Below are 20,765 nucleotides of genomic sequence, written 5' to 3'. Positions count from 1 at the left end.
GTCCAAGACTTTTTGGATATCTGGAGAAATAGATGATTCCAGTGTGGAAACATCTAGCGAACATAATTGTGCAATTACACCTTTTCGTTCCTTTTTTAGAAGCTTTGTCATACCGTTAGAGCTGATTATCTTTCCCGGTTTCCCTGCAATACCCCTTAATTCAACTTCCTTTCCTTCCACAGAAAATTTCATGAAAAGTTCTTGAAAATTAAAAGCTATTGTAACCAAGGATTGTAGCCATTGGACTCCTAATACAACATCAGCACCTCCCATTGGAATGGAAAGCATTGGGCTAGTCAATACATATTCTCCCATGGATAGCTTGATATTATGGCACTTTCTAGAGCAATTTATTGTTCCTCCATTTGCAACCATCACTTGACACTCTGGTGTTGGATATAAGAAGCAATTCAATTCTTGTGCTACCTTACAATGAATAAAATTGTGGGTACTTCCTGAATCAATCAACACTATTACCTTTTTCTTCTTGATTTGTCCTTCTATCTTGATGGTTTGAGGAGTGGTAATTCCCGCCAATGCATTACAAGATATGGTTGGATTCATTTGTTCTTCATCTAGGCTTTGTTCCTGGAGTATATCCTCTTCTTTTGACCTTTCTTGCTCCTTTTCTTCTTCCTCTTCACAATCTATGTAGAATAATTTCTTCTCAGCACACTTATGACCTTTAGTGTATTTGTTATCACAACTGCAACAAAGCCCTTTTTCTCTTTTTTCTTCTAATTGTTGTGGTGTCAACCTTATAGGTTGTGGAAGACTAGCGACAACAACACTTCCATCTTTATAGTTGTGAGTGGTATGCTTCCCGGTTGCCATAATTCTACTTTCCATTTTTCTTGCTAACCTGAATGCCTTCTCTAATGAATCAGGTTCCCAAAGGCGAACATCATGTTGGATATTATCCTTTAAAGACCCTATGAACACATCAATCCTATGCTCCTCTGGAATATTTTTTACCCTTATGTTCAATTTTTGGAACTCCTCAATGTGCTCCATTATTGAACCCTTTTGTTTGAGACTTATCAATTGGCTAAAAAAAGTGTTGCTTTTTGTATCCTCATAATGTGCTATCAATTCTTCCGTAAAAATTGCCCAAGTGATAAATTGTTTACGAGAGAAAAGCCATTGATACCATACAAACTGATTTGGTTCCAAATATAAAGTTGCAATACGTATATTTTGTGTATTTTGCACATTATTGAGATTGAAAAATTGCTCCATCTGTAATATCCATGTTGCAGGATCCTTGCCATCAAACTTCCTCATATCGATTTTTGGAATATGGTGGGTCTTCAATCCAACATTAGAGTCTATGAAATCATGATTAACATTTCTTTTGTTTGCATCATGAGTTTCCTTTCCTCCCCTTTCACCATTAGTAAGTATTTCTTGTAGAAAATTTGTCAAATCTTCCTTCAAATCTATATTCAAATCGTCAATCTTGGCTTCCACGCCCTTTATCTTAGATTCCACTCCATTTATCTTAGCTTCTGTTAGCTTTTGTGAGAGTGAAATTTCTTGCACTTGGTCTTGTAATTTTGATATATCATGTAGCATTTCTTTCTCTTCTTCATGAGTCATGCTAGAGCTTTCAGATTGCTTACTAGGTGTTTGAATTTTCTTTCCTCGGGGCATCAGTTACTGATACTAATGCTCTACTATGCCCTTTGAATTCCTTCAAAATAATTTTTCAAACCAAGCTTAAGCAAAAATTTAAAAAAATCTACACACTTTTTTTCACTTTGTAGGAGCTCGATATTGCCTCTGATGTATCTCTGTAATTTTGGATCATCCAATTCTGAAATTGCGACTTGTGGTAGCCCTCTGTGTTCTCTTTCCAATGCCACCAGTCTGACCCCAATTGGATTCTCCAATGAAGAGTTATGCCAAATCTCCCACAGTGACCTGATTATAGACTAATTCAGTAGAGTGAACTTGTACGATGTGCCACGTGTCCCTGTTTTGACCTTTGGCTCTGAAAAATATATACAAGAAACTACAGTCTGTCCTATTTCTATACATTCTTACGAAATTTCAATCCGATGCTTAGAGAGAAAGTTATGATGATTTTCCCCAGGTCACCTATTTGGAATGTAATTCAGGAGTCTACAAAAAGACCAACTTCCTTAGATAATATCTCCGCAAATATAGCGCAAAAAACTCTAAAATTTGGACCCGAGCTTTAGCGCGATGTCTTCTCAAATGGGTTTTTCTTTTAGCTTCTGAAACATCACAGAAAAAAATTTATAGTGAAAATTCCACGATGACCTGTTTGGAGCAGTGAAACCCTAGAATCCAAAGCTCTGATACCAAATGTTATGAAACCAGCTCAAGAAAAAGATAGAAAAGATAGATCAACGCCTTAAAATTCAGCCTCTTCGAGGGGGCAACCTACTTTACATTACATAAATGAAAAATTCTTGGATGATTCAAATGACAAAACCTCCTTTCTATATATAGGAGTCTAAGGAGTCACACTATAACCCAGCCGACCTAACAATAATAATATAAAGCCACAAAAATAACAATAGAGGGATTCTATGGGGCACAGTAATAACAATATGGGGACAATATGGGCACAAGAATATTAATAAGGGGTACAACTAAAATAGTAATGGGGTAATCACTAGTATTATAGGGACCCAACAGATTGATTGTTGTACATAAGTCCTTGGTAATTTCTCTATCATTTATCACCAAGGTGTATTTTGCAGTTTTACGATCGATTTGGTAAACCCTTTGTCTAGAATTCCAGAGCAGTCACTTTCGTTCCTTTTTGACTCCTTAAAATAAAAGGTCCATCTGATCACTTGTCACTTCAGGCTCATTAAAAATCGAAGGCGACTAGAGTCCCATTTAGCTTTTTCTCAACTCTTATGAATTGAAAAAGCAAGTTGCGTCAAAGTGTCTTTAAAATTTATTTTAATCGGAATAACATCCCTGTTCCTACGTTGATCTGAGGTTGAGATAATGGAGTCCACCAATCAAGGGATCCCTCTTAGAGGGATCCTAGTCCTTTCTCCTCTTGGGGAGATATTGGTTCTCCATATATGGCTACATTGTCCCTTCCAGGAATCACAATTGACCTGCCAGTATGGATTTTCTCAACTTCTGTCGTTCAAAACACTGTAATTCCTCAACAATCTAATCAGCAACCAAATGATATTGAAGTTACCCCTTCGCCTTCTACTTTGTTTGTTTCTCCTTCCCCTCCTTCCTCTTTGCTTGGTGAAACTAGTGACACTAAAAACCAAATAACTGAGAAGAAAAAGAAAGGGAAGGAGAGGAAGAAGAAGCCAGCTAAACAAGGGAACACCAATGCATCATCTGGCGAAAATCCGCACACTAAAGTTTCCAAACCAAAAACGCCATGCGTAATTTGCAAGGAGAGACATTAACCTCGAGATTTCCCTTGCATCCCGCAGATCTTGAGAGAATGGTCTCCCCGTTTGCACCATTTGGTGTCATTAACCCCTAACAGTCAGGTTGATAGCGCACCATCAACTAGTGAAAACGAAGTCAATCGACAGAAAGTAAAAGTTAGAGTTCCATGTAGGTTATGTGAAGGTGATCATACTCTTCACCGTTGTCCTTTTCTGGACGAAGCCAAAAGCATTTTGGATAACCATCCTGCTTCACCGCAACAACTTCCATCTGGATACAAGAAACTCTTGCCAAGTCCTTCGCTAGTTGAAAACCCAATTGACATAACTCAATTGTCAATCGAATCACCTATCATTGAAAGTGAACCTTTTGATCCCATACCGGACCAAAGTCAACTGGTCGAGATGGCAGTCGACCTGGTCTTTCCTTCAGAAAATCCACCTTCATATGATATAGTTTCCAAAGAGAATGAGAACGACACCGTTCAAATTCTTTTTGTCGATACAGAGTCTAATGAACTTGGGGGCAATCCACCCATTCCTTTACAACAGGAAGAGACCCCCCCAGTTCATGAAACTTATCCGGACATTTATCCGGTAACTCCTCCGAGCAGTCTAGTTGTTTTCTTTGATTGGAATCAACTAGCGAAACCCCGCCTTCCATCTAATGTACCATTCGAAATCATAGTACAAGTTTACAAAATGATCGTGTCTGGCACAATCACAGATGAAGGGGCTTCAGTGAGTATCCTTTCCTCAACTGTTTGGAAAGCGCTTGGTTCGCCATCGCTTTTGCATAAAAAACAAAATTTGTCAAGATTCAACAAAGGAACTAGTCGACCATTGGGGATCCTTCCAAAGTTACTGATAACTTTGAGAAAGAAAACCATTTATTTGAACGTGATGGTAGTCCAAGGTCCACTATATTACAATCTAATCCTTGGATGTGATTATATATATAGCATGGAAGCCATTGTTTCCACATTCTTTTGAGTGATGTGTTTTCCGCATGAAGGCAGACTGGTGCAACTTGTCGACCAGCTTTCATTTCCTGGTTCAAACACAATTATAAATCAACCATCATCCCTAAATGGTCTCTTCGCATCAACAATGTTTCTTCCATCTTCATCCCATCCACCTAATTACTGCGAGTAATTCGATGAGTGTGATGAAGATTAGGGGGCATGCACCCTAGTCTGCTTCGACAGGCGAACCCAAAGGAAAAGAGAGATTTTCTTGAAAGGTCATAATACTTGGACCGAATAACATTCTCATATAGGTTATGTGATCAGTCTGATGCGATTATTTCCTTTGTATGATTGTGAATGGAAGCTCACAGCATTCACCTTCGTACGTTATGTGATTGGAAGCTCACAACAATCACCTTTGTCTATTTCGATGGACATCGCAAAGGAAGAGTTTTTGTCTCCCAATAGAAACAATCCTGCCTAACCATAAGGACTTCCATTTGATAACCTAGAAACTCTCCTTTTACTGAAAGACCTGGGGGCATGCAAACCTTTGCATGCAAGTGAAAAGCGACCTTTGATTTTCTTAGTTTGTAGGTTCTTAACCCTTTAACCTCATAGCTCGGTCATTTCTAGCTTACATAAAAAGGTCATGAGCACATGTTATAGTAGTGATCAAGCTCATTAAAAAATAAATCTACCAAGAGACATTATCAAAAGACTGGTAAGAGCAATGTTCCCGCAAGGTTCAAGCTCATTAAAAAATCAACCTACACTGAGCACATGTTGGCACAAGGTTTAAGCTAATTAAAAAATAAACTTGCCTTTGGTAAATAACCTTTGTGATCGCTTTTCTATCTGCCCCTTTTGAACTTTGGTTGTGTTCCTTCCATCACCTCCATTTCATTCGACCGACCATACGCTTCCACTTGATTGTTTACCCTTTTGAGGAACATCTGCGATGAGTGATTCTGATTTCCACCCTCTTTACACTGCCATGTTTTAAGAAGTTCCAAACTTACATGGAACCAGCTGCTACCAAGAAATACCACTTGTTCCTCAAAAACGAGCCTCTTTTAAACTCTTTTTAGACTCGTTAAATATAAAAATATTGTCAAGCTATTGACCTTTCCAGCTCGTTAAAGTAAGGGGAATGCCATCCCTCTAATATATTTTAATCTTTTTGGACTTGAGTGATTATTAAACAAAAAGATCGAGTGCTTGTCTTTGTCGGCTCGTTAAAACTATCGAAAAGTCATCCCTTTCGTATTATTTTACACTTTTTCGGACTTAAGGGATTATGCCACGAAAAAGGACTATTGGAGTCTCCTTTTCGTCCATTTTCAAACTCTCTAAACATGAAAAGGACTGAGTTATCTTTGTCATTAAACTCGTTAAAACAATAGTGACAAACTTGTCCACCCAGGCAAGAATGAGTCTCACTGATGCTAGGCTCGCTAAACACAAAGCGATAGGTTTGCCCGAAGGGCAAATTATAGACCAAGCATATGTTATCCTCCTCAAGCTTGTCAAAAATAAAGAGGTACTAGTCAGCAATGACTGGGGAAAAAATGGGAAGAAAACTTGAAGGACTCTATTGGTAGCAGGTCGCTCTTGAACATGACACTTTCACTCCATCACCGTGATTGAGTTGGGTTGGGTTTTTCCATTCAACGTCATCATTGGTCCGCCATGCCATCCATGGGGTTAATGCTACCAGTCCATATCAGTGTCGCCAATATGTTCAAGAGAAGTCATTCAGAGAATTCGCCATCCAGCAAACGCCTCATCCACTGCATTACATCCACGCTTCATTTTTTATGACCGCCATTCCTGAACGTTATATCATCAGATCATTTTCACCTCCACAAAAATCATTTACTCCGTTTCGCATCATAGATGTGGGATACATCAAGGCCCTCCTACGATAGGTCACTTCTTGTTGACATCAGCTCATTATCCAATAAGTTGACTTAGAAACAACCCTTTCAATACTTTGAAGCTTTCATGCCTCAATGGCAAGTTTCTCACTTCCGGCGACAGGTTTAAATCAATGACCTTCGACCGAAAGACTTTGCATGGTGTTTGACATCAGCTCATATATTCACACCACATGAATTGTACTGTAGTACCTTGAGGGTCATCATCATTATCGGTGACTCCTCTCGCGTCTTTTAACAGCTTACATCATTGGCTGGTAATCAGGCGATTTCTTTCCATGTTCGACTTCAGAACATCTTTTCACATGCATCGACTTGTACATCGGGCAAAGATTGGACGAGTTTTGAAGACCCCGGATCTAGTTTCATCCATCCAGGTTGCGATATATTCAAGAAAATAAAGACATCAATTGTACACAGAAGCTACACAGATAGTCATCTAAGCTAGGGAAGATGACTCTTCATGCGAAGAATCACTAGTCTGCAACAGCAGACAATTTTCTTTCCTATGTACATGAAAATGAATTTATAAAGCTGAGCATGGGAATGTCCACCTCAGCTAGATCATGAAAATAATATGATGATGATGTATTTTATTGTATCTTATACAGGTCACCTTCCAGTTCGATACCTCGGATTCTCATGAATAAAACATTTCACCCGACATCAAAAGATTTACGACCTCATGCTTTAGGGGGCAGCTGTTATAGACATATTTGGGCACTGCAACCCCAAACTCATGTGTCCATAAACTAAGGGCTCCTTAAGTCCCTAAAAGTGTTGTTTCACACCCTAAAGGATCATGGTGAACCGATTACATCATTTCCCAGAAGTTCCACCTAAAAAACTACTCAGAACTAGCCAAAACTGGACCATACAGACTGCTCCATGGGCAAGGTGTGATGCATACTGACTGCCTAACTGGCCAGGTGTGATGCATACTGAAATGGCCTTTTGTGGGGTGCAATGAGTGAGAATAAACAAATGTCAGAGACAGTTTGCAAGGTGGATGATCATGGAATCTTCCAGAAACTTCTCCTATGACACTTGCCTCTCTGAATTCGCCCAGGGATGAGTAAGAGATCATGAAATCTCCAAGTGGAACCAAGAACTATCAGTGAAATGACACTAATCAAAAACCCAGAGCTGACTCACACCCTTGCAAGAGATCTATAAATGGATCCCTCATCTGAGAGATCTAGAGGCTGGAATTTTGTATTTTGTAAGGAAGTGTTATTGGTTTGTTGGTGAGAAGAAACATTGCATTGTTGGGTTATTTGCTTGTTCATGAGGTGAAGAGGGCTTCTACAACTGGGAGGATGATGCTGGATTAGACAGTTGAGTTGTAATCCTCTCTTACATTACTATTAATAAAAATTTTTGAGTTTTCCTCCATATGATTGTGTATTTGTGAATCTTATTGTTTATGAATGCAATTGTATGGTCAATGTGTTTCTGATTCTGTAATTGTTTATGATGTTTTAGATAGAGATGCTTTGATAGTTTGTTGTTACTTTGACTCTACAGGTACTCTTTGAAGCAGGAAAAGTAGGAGAGGAGTGGCAAATTCTATCAAGGAAAGGAGAAATCAAGCTAGGATCAAAGCGAAAGATCTAGGTTGGTCCTCTTTTCTTCTCTTCCGTCTATCACACTTAAAGGAACTCTTGAAAAACTTTCATTGTTTGTTTCTAAGATAGCTACCCGTCTTAGTGGGACTAACAGTTCGAATCGACACTAGTTTTCCCTGAAACATCTATAGCATTTGTTTGCATATATTCAAGAGTTCTTGAAGTTCTATCTCTTAGCATTACAGCAAAATCATCATCAAAGGCTTTAGAAAACCTAGACTTAGCTGCTACTATAGGGGGTTTACAATCAAGGGACATCTTATGATAAAGTTTATTGAACCTTTTGATAAAATCTGATACAGGTTCACCAGAGTTTCTTTTAAGTTCTTCAAACTCAGTTAGAAAGTAAAGAGGATCTTTATTTACACCCCATTGATTTTTAAATATGTTTGTAAGCTCTTCCCAATTTCTAATGGAATTTACAGGTAACTGCCTAAACCAGATTCTTAAACTTCCTTCAAGTGACTGTACAAACAATCTCATGTAAACATTTTCTTATTTGATATTCATGTTGTCTACAAAGTCTAGAAAATCTTGAAGATGGTCCTCAGCTGAGGGACCAGTTTCTCCATTATACCTGGTAAGATATTTCAAGTACCCAACTTGGAATGCAGCGAGGTTAGTAGGTAAGACTAAAGCTGCATATCTAGCTTGTACAATATGTTGTAATTCCATAATAGAAGGTGGTGTATGAGGTGTTTGTGTGGATGAAGAAGAAGAAGATGAAGAAGAGGTAGAAGAAGGTGATTGAGGGGGTGTGTGACTATGTGGAGGTGAAGAAGGAGGGGGTCTCCTGAATAACTTTAAAGGAGTCTTAAGAACTAACTTTGAGACATGTGAATGAAGACCCTATTTTGTTTCAAAGAGTGGATTTGAATATACATAGAGGGTCTCTTCAGGTTTTTCAGAAGTAGAAGCTTCAGGTCGTTCAGAAGTGGAAGGAAATGAATAAGTGGTAAGGGATATGAGATTTGTGGGTTTGTATTCAGGTAAATGAACACCCAAGTCAGACTCAGTTTTAGGTGATCCTGGCGGCAGAGGGGATTCTTAAAGTGTTTCAAAAGAATGAATGAGGAAAGTTTAATCTAAATCAACTCCCCTATCTAATAGTTCAGAAACCCTAGGAGGTATTTGTGTCCAATCAGGATCAGATGGAATATTACTAAAAGGATCAAATGATACTAAATCTTCAGACTGCAAGGTTGAAGATGAAGAAGAAGATGGTTGATGTCTCCTTTTAAGACTGGCTTTTCTCAGAAGTTTTCCAAGATCTGACAAAGGATTAACTAAGTCAGATTCTGAATGAGATCTGGTGTGCTTAAAAGGTGCTAGTTTGGGCTAGTGGAGTCGCCGGGCGAAGGATTTTAACCTTTCTAGACTTTTAATCACCTTAAAGGAATAGAATGAATATCATTGCCCTAAGAAAACTTAATGAAATTCAAATCCCTGGCAACAGCGCCAGATTGATGTTGTACCTTTGAGATGATAATGGTCAGTATTCATGCCAGAGCATCTAAGATAATTGTTTTGGGGGTTTTGTTTTAATTTTGGAGGGCTAATGAATGAAACAGATGTAACATTGTAATGCCTAACCTTTTGAATAATATTAATACCAAATAAGAGGGCTACTTGTTATAGACATATTTGGGCACTGCAACCCCAATCACATATGTCCATAAACCAAGGGCTTCTAATTCCCTAAAAGTGTTGTTTTATACCCTAAAGGAGCAAGGTCAGTTGATTACATCATCGCCCAGAAGTTTTCCATGAAAAACCACTCAGAACTGGTCAAAGCAGGACCATACAGACTGACCAGTGCAAAGGGTGCGATGCATCTCACCTGCCACATGCAAAAAGTGTGATGCATACTGGAAATCCCTTCTGTATGGTGCGATGAGCGAGAGCAGACAAATGGCACAAGCAGTTTGCTAGGTGGAGACCCTGAGAATCTTCTAGAAGCTGCTCATTTGACACTTGCCTCCCTGAATTCGCCCAAAGATGAGTAGGAGATCATGAAATCTCCAAATGGAACCAAGAACTATCAGAGAGATGACACTAATCAAAATCCCAGAAGCTGACTCACCCCCCTGCAAATATCTATAAATGGATCCCTCATCCCAGAGATCCAAAGGTTGGAATTTGGTAATTTGCAAAGAGGTGTTGCTAGTTTCTCTTGGAAGAAATTGTTGGATGATCTTGCTTTGTGTGAGGTGAAGAGGGCTTTCAAGCTAGGAGGATGGCACTGGGTCAGACCAAGTGGTTGTAATCCTTTCTTCTACTACTTTTACTAATAAAGCTATTTGAGTTTTCCTCCATATTCTTGTGTATTTCTGAATATTGTGTTGATATATGCATTTGTATGGTCGATATATATCTGATCCTATATTGTTTACAGTGAAAGATCTCTATGCTTTGATGGTATTATGCTGTTGTGAATCTACAGGTGCTCTCTGAAGCAGGACAAGTAAGGAAGCAGTGGCAAGATTCTGTCAAAGGGGAGAGGAAACAAGCAAGGAACCAAGCGGAAGACTGAGGTTGGTACTCTTTGCTTCTTTCTCATCTCTCTCTCGTAAAGGAAAAAAAGTGACTTTAATCTGTTTGTTTCTAAGATATCTACCCATCTTAGTGGGACTAGCAGCTCTGAATAGACACTAGATTTCCCGATAACACTGCTATAAAATTTCACACAGTGAAATTGAATAGTGGTGAGCATAAATAAAAAATAATATGATTATCACAATTTTCAAGCTGAAAATTAAATAATCATAAGTATGAAAACCTTTGACCTGTGTCCAGAAGGTTCAAGGGAATATGCTTAAGCTTACAAAAGATGTTGATAATTTATTGATTCATAGGGAATTAATTAAATAGATAGTCCATTAATCCATTCTTTTATAGATTATCACTTCAGAAGCTTATAGGAATAGATTGAAACACAATTATTCCTACCTAGGTATCTTTGTAAGACATAAGAATATGAAGAAAACATAATGAGTAATACTAGAAAAACTTATACGAAACACAAACTGTGTAAAACAGAATTCATAATCCTTTGCTTTGTATTAAGGGTCTAGAAAAGTCAAGTACATCAAATGTTTAGAAATGCTTCATCAAGTGCAACCTTTCTTCAAAGGTGCCACTCTTCTTCAAGGGTGCAACCCATAATAACTCGTGAAGAGAGCTATTCATACAACAGTAGAACTAATAAAATATCCTAAACTGTTTTTACAAAAATAGATTATCAAAATAAAGACAGCTAGTTGATCTAGCACTATTTTGATGCTGTGTTGTTGGTGACTATTGCTAAGAAAAACTGAAAATTGTTGAAGCTGGCCGACTGTTCCTCCAAAAGTTGAATGTTGTTTGATTTTCATGCTGGATGTCATATTTACTGATGACCTTTCATTTGATACACTTTATCTGCCTCCTTTGTTTAGTCCTTTACCATGAATTCGTTGTTTTAACAACCACTGTGAATTCTTCCATCTTATTGCTTTGTTATCTTTTCAATTTTACCTTTTACAATAAGACATAAGCAACAAGCAGTAAAATATGTCCTGGAGAATTGCTAGTATGAATCTTTCACTGTTTGCTAGTGAAAAATGATTTCATCTTTGTTTTATCATTTACTATGTAAATTGTTTCCTTTTGCTCTGTGATAATTGTCTTTTTCTTCTGAATAAAGGCTTTTGAATTCATTTCTTGAGAATCTTGGAGTAAACAAGTTTTGTGACTAGTATCAAAACTATTTATCCAATCTCCTGGTCTTCTAATCACCTGCAAAATATAACAATTGTTAAGAAAAACACAAGCTAACAGGGAGGTGATAAATGGCTTTATTTGAGCTAAGAGGTCTGTGAACGGAGTCCTGGCAGTGTTTGGAAGGTAATTGGTGATCGAATTGAGTTGCAGATGTTCAGGGTGGTGCAAGAAGGGTTAGGCAGGTTTCACTATATAAACGGGCAAAAAGAGAAAAAAAAGGGTCTTCGGCGTTTTAACATGTAAATTTTAAAATTTGGCACGAAATTCAATAAGTGAATAGTGAGTGGTTTCATCGTACGCGAGGAGGCGGTTTTATCGCACATCGCACTGCTTTTGACAGTCGGGTAGTATTTCCCCGAGGGCACACAAGTTAACGTGAGACTACCACGTAGCCGTAAGGGGCCCAAGCAAAACCACAAATCTTGCGTACTCTTGGGCCGGTAAAGGTCGGAGATCGAGAGTGCGTGATATGGATGCGCACCATTAGATCTGGGGGTGAAAGATCTAACAGCTATCGTGCGGTGAAGTTGCACAGAAGTGAATCAGGTGGAGATTAGCAAGGCCCGGGGGGATTAATTACATTTAACTGTAATTAATTAATGAATGAAGCGGGGTTAAAAGTATAATGCGCAGGTTCAATACAATGGGACTAGGGTTAAAAGCGGTGGGGGTTTATTAACCACACCAAGGGTGGGTTAAAAGGTATTATATCGGGAAAATGTTAATTTGCGGAGTTAAAGTTAAATAATGAGTGGTGAAACAAAACTTAGGCTAAAGGGGTCTTTATAGGTTAAAAGGGTTTTGTTGGGAAAAATATGAATGGCGAATTTAAAGTTAAATAAAGCGGAGGGGGGAATAAAAGTTAGGATAAGGGGGGTTTTATGGGTTTTTAAGGAAATTACAAGGGAAAAGTGATTTTTTCAAGGGGAAAGGGTTTCACGCTGGGAAAAGGGGGTTTTGGGTAGGGAAATGACCTTTAGAGGGTAATTTTCTAGGAAAAATGTGTGAAACCAAGGGGCAAAGGTGAAAATGAAGGGAAAAATGTATATTCTTAAGAAATGATGGGATAATGGGGAAATTAGTAAGTATGTAGTGGGGGATGAAGTGAAATGGGGGGAAGTTAATCAAATCAGTTAGTGAATATCTTTTCACTTTCATAATTGCTCCTGCACATTGAAACATTGGATCAAGCATGATAAATGTGTTTATGCTTCAATCAACTTTGTACTTCTGCAACCTTTCTTCTACCTACCCTTTACTTACCCTAACATTTTTCTTCACCTTATTGGATGAATTTAGGATAGCAGACCCTTTTCTTTCCTTTTCCTTTTGAAAAGCAAACTATCTAATTCTAACCTTATAACATCCAAGGGCTCAGATTAAATTGATGAGCTCCTTATTATTCTCTACCTAACTATTGATCTGCCAAGATTAAACAATTTGGCTAGAACTTTATACTCTAACTCTAAACATGAAATTTAAAGCATGAACTAGTCAAGATTAAACTATTTGACTATCATGGGTTGTGGCATTTATGAGAAGTTGCACACAACCATTATTTTGCATAATAAAGTAAAAAGTGATGGCACTTAGATTTTCAACACTTTCAGAGTTTATTTCTTTTTGTTTTTCTCTCTAACCTAACATTTTATTTTTGCCTTCATTCTTTAGGGCATCTATCCTAACATTTTCTTTGATATGGACATATTTATCAAAATATTTCCTAACATTTTTATTCAATGTTCTTTTTTTCCATATCCTAGCTTAACATTTTTTTGAAAAATATTTTCATTTTTTGGACTAATTTATTTTAACTAACCAAAACCAAAAAATGCTACAATAGATACCAAAAAATGATTGCTTGGTTATATTATTTTTTCCTTTTCCATGGCCTCCTAAATTTTGTTTGCAAAAAGTAAGAATGGGTCTATTGAAGAGGCTTCTAAGGAAATGATTCATGCAGTGGATGGAAGCATCGAGAAGTACAAATCAAGGTTTGTGGCATTAATTTGGAAGCTTAGGAACAAATTTCCTCCTTTGGATAACCTTCCTCATCCAAAGAAGACCCTCTTTGCCCTTGGAATAATTTAATTTGGTCAAGGAAAAATATGTTTTTAATGTGAAAACCCACATGTGCGAAAAAGTTCAAGTCGGCCTAGAAGACAAATTGGGTCACCAAAATCTCATATAAATACAAGTCAAGTCAAACTCATTTAGACACACATCTTCTTCTTCTCTTTGAGGTTCGTATAATTTTGAAATTGTAGGTCTAATTCCCATGTGCAAGTAGGAGAGAGAGAATCTTAGATTGGGTTGAAATCTTCCTTTGACATGCCTCTCACCAACGTTGAATTTTTGGTGTTTGGGAACCCTTTGAATTCAGTTTTGGATATGTTTTTGGAGGCTCCATTCTTTGGCACAAAGATCGAGGTTTTATGGGAAGTTTGTCTTTTTTTTACTGCAGACTTTGATTGCAAGGACTATGAACTTTGACCATGGACTTTCTCTCTCCCTTGACCGAATTCTCGCTGATTATTTCTGATGCGTTTGATCAATTTTTTTAAGGCCAAATCTACTGCTTCCCTCACCAGGTTGTTTGGAGGAGTTTGATCATTGTCTTGTGGAATATTTAGGGCATCTTTGACTACTATTGATTGTGGCATAATTGCAAACTTTGATTTTTTGACCAGATTGGACTTTAAGGCTCATCAATTGGATATTGGTTGGTTAATATTTTGGATGATCAAAATATTGACTTTGACTCTTTTGTTGATGAATTGAATCATTGTATCTCTCTGTTGAACATTTTATGAAAATATAATAAGAAGAATAATTTGAAAGGATTTTCCCCTTTATGGGGTTTTTCCCTAATCTTTTACCAAATATTGTGTCTCTTATTACTCTTGATAGTATTCTACTATACATTGCATTTATTGTTATATCTACAATTGTTATTCATCATTGGAAGGCTAAATTTGATTATTCATTGAAGAAAAGATTGGGCTAAAGTGATTGTTACACAATAGAACATTGGAAAATTAATATGGTGCCAAAGCTAAGGTGAAGACAAGCCCAAGGAATTAAAATTCAACAACAATATTCTTTAAAAGAAGGTAAAGGAGCTTATTGACTTTATCAAAATGTCTACCTCTTACTTTAAGGACACTGAGAAGTTGGGTGACTCATCTAACTTTGTTGCCTGGAAGCTCAGGTTGGAAGTCATACTAGATGACAATGATGTTTTGGAATATGTGCAGGGAAATGTACCTGATCCACCAGAAAATGCTCCCACTACTGCCAAGTCCAAATACAAGAAAGGTGAGCTCAAAGCCAAGAAAATTCTTGTTGATTTTTTGAAAGATCATTTTCTTACTTATGTTGGAAATTTAAAGAAGTCTAAGGATATCTTTGATAAGTTGGTTCAGATGTATGAGGTCAACAATTTGAATCACACCCTCTCGTTGAAGAATCAACTCAAGGATATTAAGATGAATAAGGGGTAATCTGTGAAATCTTATGTTATGAGGATATCCCAACTAAATATTAAGATGAATAAGGGGTAATCTGTGAAATCTTATGTTATGAGGATATCCCAACTAAGGAATCAATTGCATACTACTAGAGAACTTATGTCTGACAGAGAGTTGTTTTTGGTCACCTTTCAAGGGCTTCCTCCTATTTGGTAAACCTTCATCACTATTACTAGCAATAATGACAAGTTCCTGACATTTGATGAGATTATTGGAAATTGTAATCAATACAAAACTAAGATTATCTCCAGATGGAGGATTCAAACTAATGAATAAGGAGAGCCCTCTGCATTTGTCACTCAAGACAAGAAGAGAAAAGGAAGAGGGAGACCATCTAGTTCAAGAAAGCTTGCCCCTAAATAAAAGGACTCAAATAGAAGATTAAGGAATTTAATGCTACAATTGTCACAAGCATGGTCACTATGCCTGAGACTATCTGAAGAAGAAAGATGCTCCAATGTCCAATTACAACAAGAATTGTGGCTTCAACAACATCAGGTTCAATAACAGAAGGAAAGATGATAGAAGAAGAGGTGATGATGGAAGAAGAAGAGATGTTCCTGATGATTATGAAGAAGGCCATCATCATCAAAAAGAGGTCAAGAAACTCCAAGTATGAAAATAATGAAACTTCTAGTCAATCTGAATATATTCTTATTTTTTGTCTTTCTATTTCCTCTCCTCTAGATTCTTGTGATAGTTGACTGGTAGGTAGTCGGGCTTCTAGACATTTCTCTGGATACCAAGAAGTCCTCTCAAATATGGTTAAGAGAGAGACAAATCTAAATATCATTCTTGGAGATAACTCCTCTCATCCTATGAAGGGCTTTGGTTCTATCAAATTTCATTTGGAGTCTTGGGAATTCGTTCTTCTTCATGATGTTATGTATGTTCCGGGACTAAACAAGAATTTGGTATCTATATTTTCCTTGGAAGAAAAAGGGATGAGAGTTACCTTCATAAGAGGAAAGATCTTCACCTTGCCTATGGATTCTCGCATGAGGGATGCTTTCACCTTAGGATGTAAAATTGAAGGACTCTTTAGAGTCAATAAAATGCCACTGTGATCTATGGTCCATGACATCAATCATCAAAGTGATTTATGGCATCGAAGGTTGGCACATCTCCATTATGAAGCCCTACTTAAACTAAGAAAGTTGATTTCTAGGATTCCTAATATTCAAGCTAGTCATAATGGTGTATGTCCGGGGTATGCTAGTGGAAAGAAGACAAGGGGACCATTCCCCTCCAAAAAAAAAAAAAAGACAAGTGGTATTATACATCTCATCCATTCTGACTTATGTGGACCCATGCCAGTGCACTCCCTAGGTGTCCATCTCTCCTACGTAACTTTTATTGATGACTTCTATAGGGAAACATGGATATTATATTTGAAGCATAAGGATGAAGAATTTGACATGTTCAAGGACATCAAGGTGTTGATTTAGAATCAAACAGGGAAGAGAATCAAAGTTTTCATGTTCGACAATGGTCGAGAATATACCTCAAATGAGTTCATTGACTTTTGCAAGGAGGATGGAATCAAGAAAGAGACTATTGTACCATATAATCTTGTGCAAAATGGTGTGGATAAAAGAAAGAACAGGTCTATCATGGAAGATTCCAAATCCATGTTACACGATTAAAATTTGTCAAAATTCCTTTGGGGAGAAGCTACAAATACATCAGTCTATGTTCAAAATGGGTTCCTCAGCAAGCCCTGATAACAAAACTCTTGAAGAAGTGTTTACAGGTGTGAAGCCCAGTGTTGTTCATCTAAGGATATTTGGTTGCCCCGTGTATTTTCATATGCCAAAGGACAAGAGGAACAATATGTAAGCCACTAGAATGAAAGGTACATTTTGTTGAATATTGTGAAAATTCTAAATCCTTTAGAATATATATATATATATATATATATATATATATATATATATATGGTTAAAGGAAAATCAAGTTTAGAAAGGATATAACCCTTGATGAAGATGACTCCCTTAGAAAAGCAAGGGTCCTTCCTCTGCCTCTCTCGTTGAGAATAAAGATGATAACATGGACCTACTAGAAGGTCCTTCTGTGTCGAAATATGAGAAGGATATTATTGATCATCCCATGGAGCCTATGGGCCCCTTGGATCCCCCTCCCAAGAAGAGATCTCTTTGGCTTCGTGATACATTATAGGATGTTGAGAGACATTTTCCTGCCAAATTAACCTTTAGAGAAAGCAAGAAGCCACATCGGCACCAAGGATACGCTGAAGCTATGAGCATTATCATCCAGGATGAGCCTCCCACTTTTGAAGAAGTAGTGAAAGAACAGGTTTGGAAGGATGCCATGGCCAAAGAGTATGAGTCTATTACGAAGAATGACGTATGGGATTTTGTACCAAGACCTAAAGAAAAGTATATTGTGACCTAAAAATGTGTTAATTTGGAAGATCAGTGACAAATTCCAACCATGGGATGAGATTCCTCTTTTTGAGAGGAATAATTTTGACTATTGAAGTGCTCAATTTGGAGAGGGAAAGTGTATTTTTGAATTAAAGACCCCATGTGAATATTTGATCAGGTCAGCCCTAAAAAAAATGGACACCCATGGAAGACTATAAATACAAATGACCTCAATCTCATTTTCACATGATCATGGGACATTCTTCTATCCTCTTCTTTGGTTTGGTTCACACGGGTCTGAGGCAAGTTCGTAGAGATTGGTTGGCACGGGTCCAAAATTGCAAGGTCTAAAGCTCGTATCTCTGTTTTTAGGGTTTTATGTCTCAATTACAAGAATGTCCTGGAGAAATTTCAACTATAGCCTCATGAATGTCATGGAGAAATTTTGACTAAAGCCTTTCAGCCACATGCACGACACATCTTCCCTACGACTAGAACCTAAAGGTTGAATTTTTTAGTTGACCGAAGTTTTTGTCAATGGACCGCAATGTTCAGCAATTGACTGTAGACAGTGACAGTTGACCATAGGCATCTGAAGTAGGGATTTTGGTTAATATCTTTGTTCAATTTATCTTATGGATATTATTTAGTTGATGTTGCTAGATAATTGTATGGATGAAGCTATGGATCATTGTACTCTCTTTTGCTGAACCATTCAATGACAATATAATAAGAAGCAGAATTTGAAAGGGTTTTCCCCATAGTGGATTTTTCCCTGGTCTCCAACCAATCCTGATGTCTCTATGCATGAATGATTTTATTATATTGTTCCTTTATGTTTCACTGCATTGATGGTGATATTATTCTTTCTACATAGTTGCATATGTTGTTGAATAATGATGTAAATTTGAATAATGATATGATACAATGGGGTGAATTTATCATGGAAATAATGAAATGAAATTATCAAAGCAAAGAAAAATATATCCCTAAGAAAAATTAACATGGTATCAAAGTTGGGTAGAAGAAAAGTCATTGAAGATCACCCCTAAGAAGACACCATTGATGGAAGCAATAGAAGATGGTGGAGACCTAAAATAATACTAAGGTTTGAAGGAAACCCTAGGAAATTTTTGTATTCGGGTTTGATGGATATTATGATATTAGGGTATGGAAGAAACCCTCGATTATGACAAAGATTTTAGATATGCTCTAGAAACCCTAGCATGTTCAACATGAAGATATTCAAGCACTTGTGATAGGTTTGATGTAGCCTTAGATGGGATCATCTTATTTAGGCCTTAATATTGTTGAAGTTGACGAATAGATTGAAGGAATCAATGTTGTATCATCAATAGGCAATCACGACTCTTGAAGTCTAGTTAAAGAGGAAGATGATCACCTCTCATTGAAGATAAGTACTTTTAGATTGATGTTACTTCTTTGTGATTCTATTCCTGTTTGAGTTTATTTCTTTGATTATTACTTATACTTCTTGCATGTATATTTGAATATGTGGATACTTTTAACCTCCTAATTAGTTGTGATAAGTGTATCCTTCTTAAGGATCATGGCTAGTGCAAGAAGAGTGTTGCAAATAATGAGGGGGGGTGAATCAGTATTTATTAGCAATTAGTAGTTTTTAATCCTTCTTTTTTTTCAGAGAATTAGTTAATATTCAATTATTATTATTATTATTATTATTATTATTATTATTATTATTATTATTATTATTATTATTATTATTATTACTATTATTACTATTATTACTATTATTACTATTATTATTATTATTATTATTATTATTATTATTATTATTATTATTATTATTATTATTATTATTATTATTATTATCATCATCATCATCATCATTATTATTATTATTATTATTATTATTATTATTATTATTATTCAGATGATCATAAACAATAATCAATAGTACACAACACCACACAACAATGCAGAAAGATAAAACAGAGGACACAAATATTTTTAGGTGGAAAACCCCTCCAGGTCAAAAACCACTGAATGCTTCTTTAATAATTGCCTTCTCCTTGTTAAAAGAAAATTGATTACTTCAAGAGTGCAGCTACAACTGAGGTGTCAACTCCCTAATTCACAGGCCACAACCTGGAGGATGATACTAAACCCTAATATCTTGTTGCAACCAGAAGGATGCCCCAACGCCCTGTAGATTAGGCCAAAACCTGATGAGTGCTTGAACACTCTATTTACCAGCTGTTGTCGAAAAGGATGCTTCATTTCCCTATTAGTTTATCAGTGACAACTTAATGAACGCCACAATGCCCTGTGCAAGCCACAACTTTCCCTAGCACCACCCTACTACCCTGAAGTGTTCTCAGGCCACAACTTGAAGGTGACTCCAATCACCTGCGTTGCACCACCCTGCCACCCTGAAGAGTCAGCGGATAACGTTTCACAATTTTTACACTTGATCCCCTGTAATCTGAATCAATGTATAATAGTTGTAAGGAAGGTGTAGAATAAATGTTTAATCCTGGTAGCCACTCATAATTGTCCCCACAAACTAATCACTGCACAAAGCTACACATTAATCTGTCATTGTTCAATCACACATCATTGTCACTACACACTACAGAATTGTTGGCTACCACTGAATGTCATTGATCATGAATGAATAGTCATTAATGCACAATCATTGTCATCATCGCATCATGATGCACTTGATGCTACAACCATCTGTACTACAATCAAATAATGGCACAATCCAAGGTGCCTCGGGTCATCTCGATGACCTGCAACCAGTGCTCTCAAACTCTATCCACCAGAGCTACCAACATATATGTAAACACTGCTACTCAACTAGTCAAACCTTGCTATCCATTTTAACGTCAATATGGTTGTACAACTGGATGATAATCCTTCAAGACCTGTTGCCCTGCAAAGTTACAGTTGTGTCACTTGTACACTCTCTCTAGGTCATCATTGCCATATGCCTATTTCCCTTAATCTATGAGTCAAGGTCAATGTCTTATCTAGGTGTCAAGAATAGTAGTAATGCAATATTGTCATCCAATGTCAAATGTCTTAATACAGTCAAAGTCAAGTCTATGCTGCCAAGGTCAATTTGTCATGTCAAGATGTTATCTCAATAAAATCAAAATATG

The sequence above is a fragment of the Pinus tabuliformis genome, chromosome 1_2, assembly GCF_031772625.1.
Source record: "Pinus tabuliformis cultivar Carrire ecotype Pingquan chromosome 1_2, CPIR1, whole genome shotgun sequence".
Classification (NCBI taxonomy): Eukaryota; Viridiplantae; Streptophyta; class Pinopsida; order Pinales; family Pinaceae; genus Pinus; species Pinus tabuliformis.
This window is presented reverse-complemented; position numbering follows the sequence as displayed.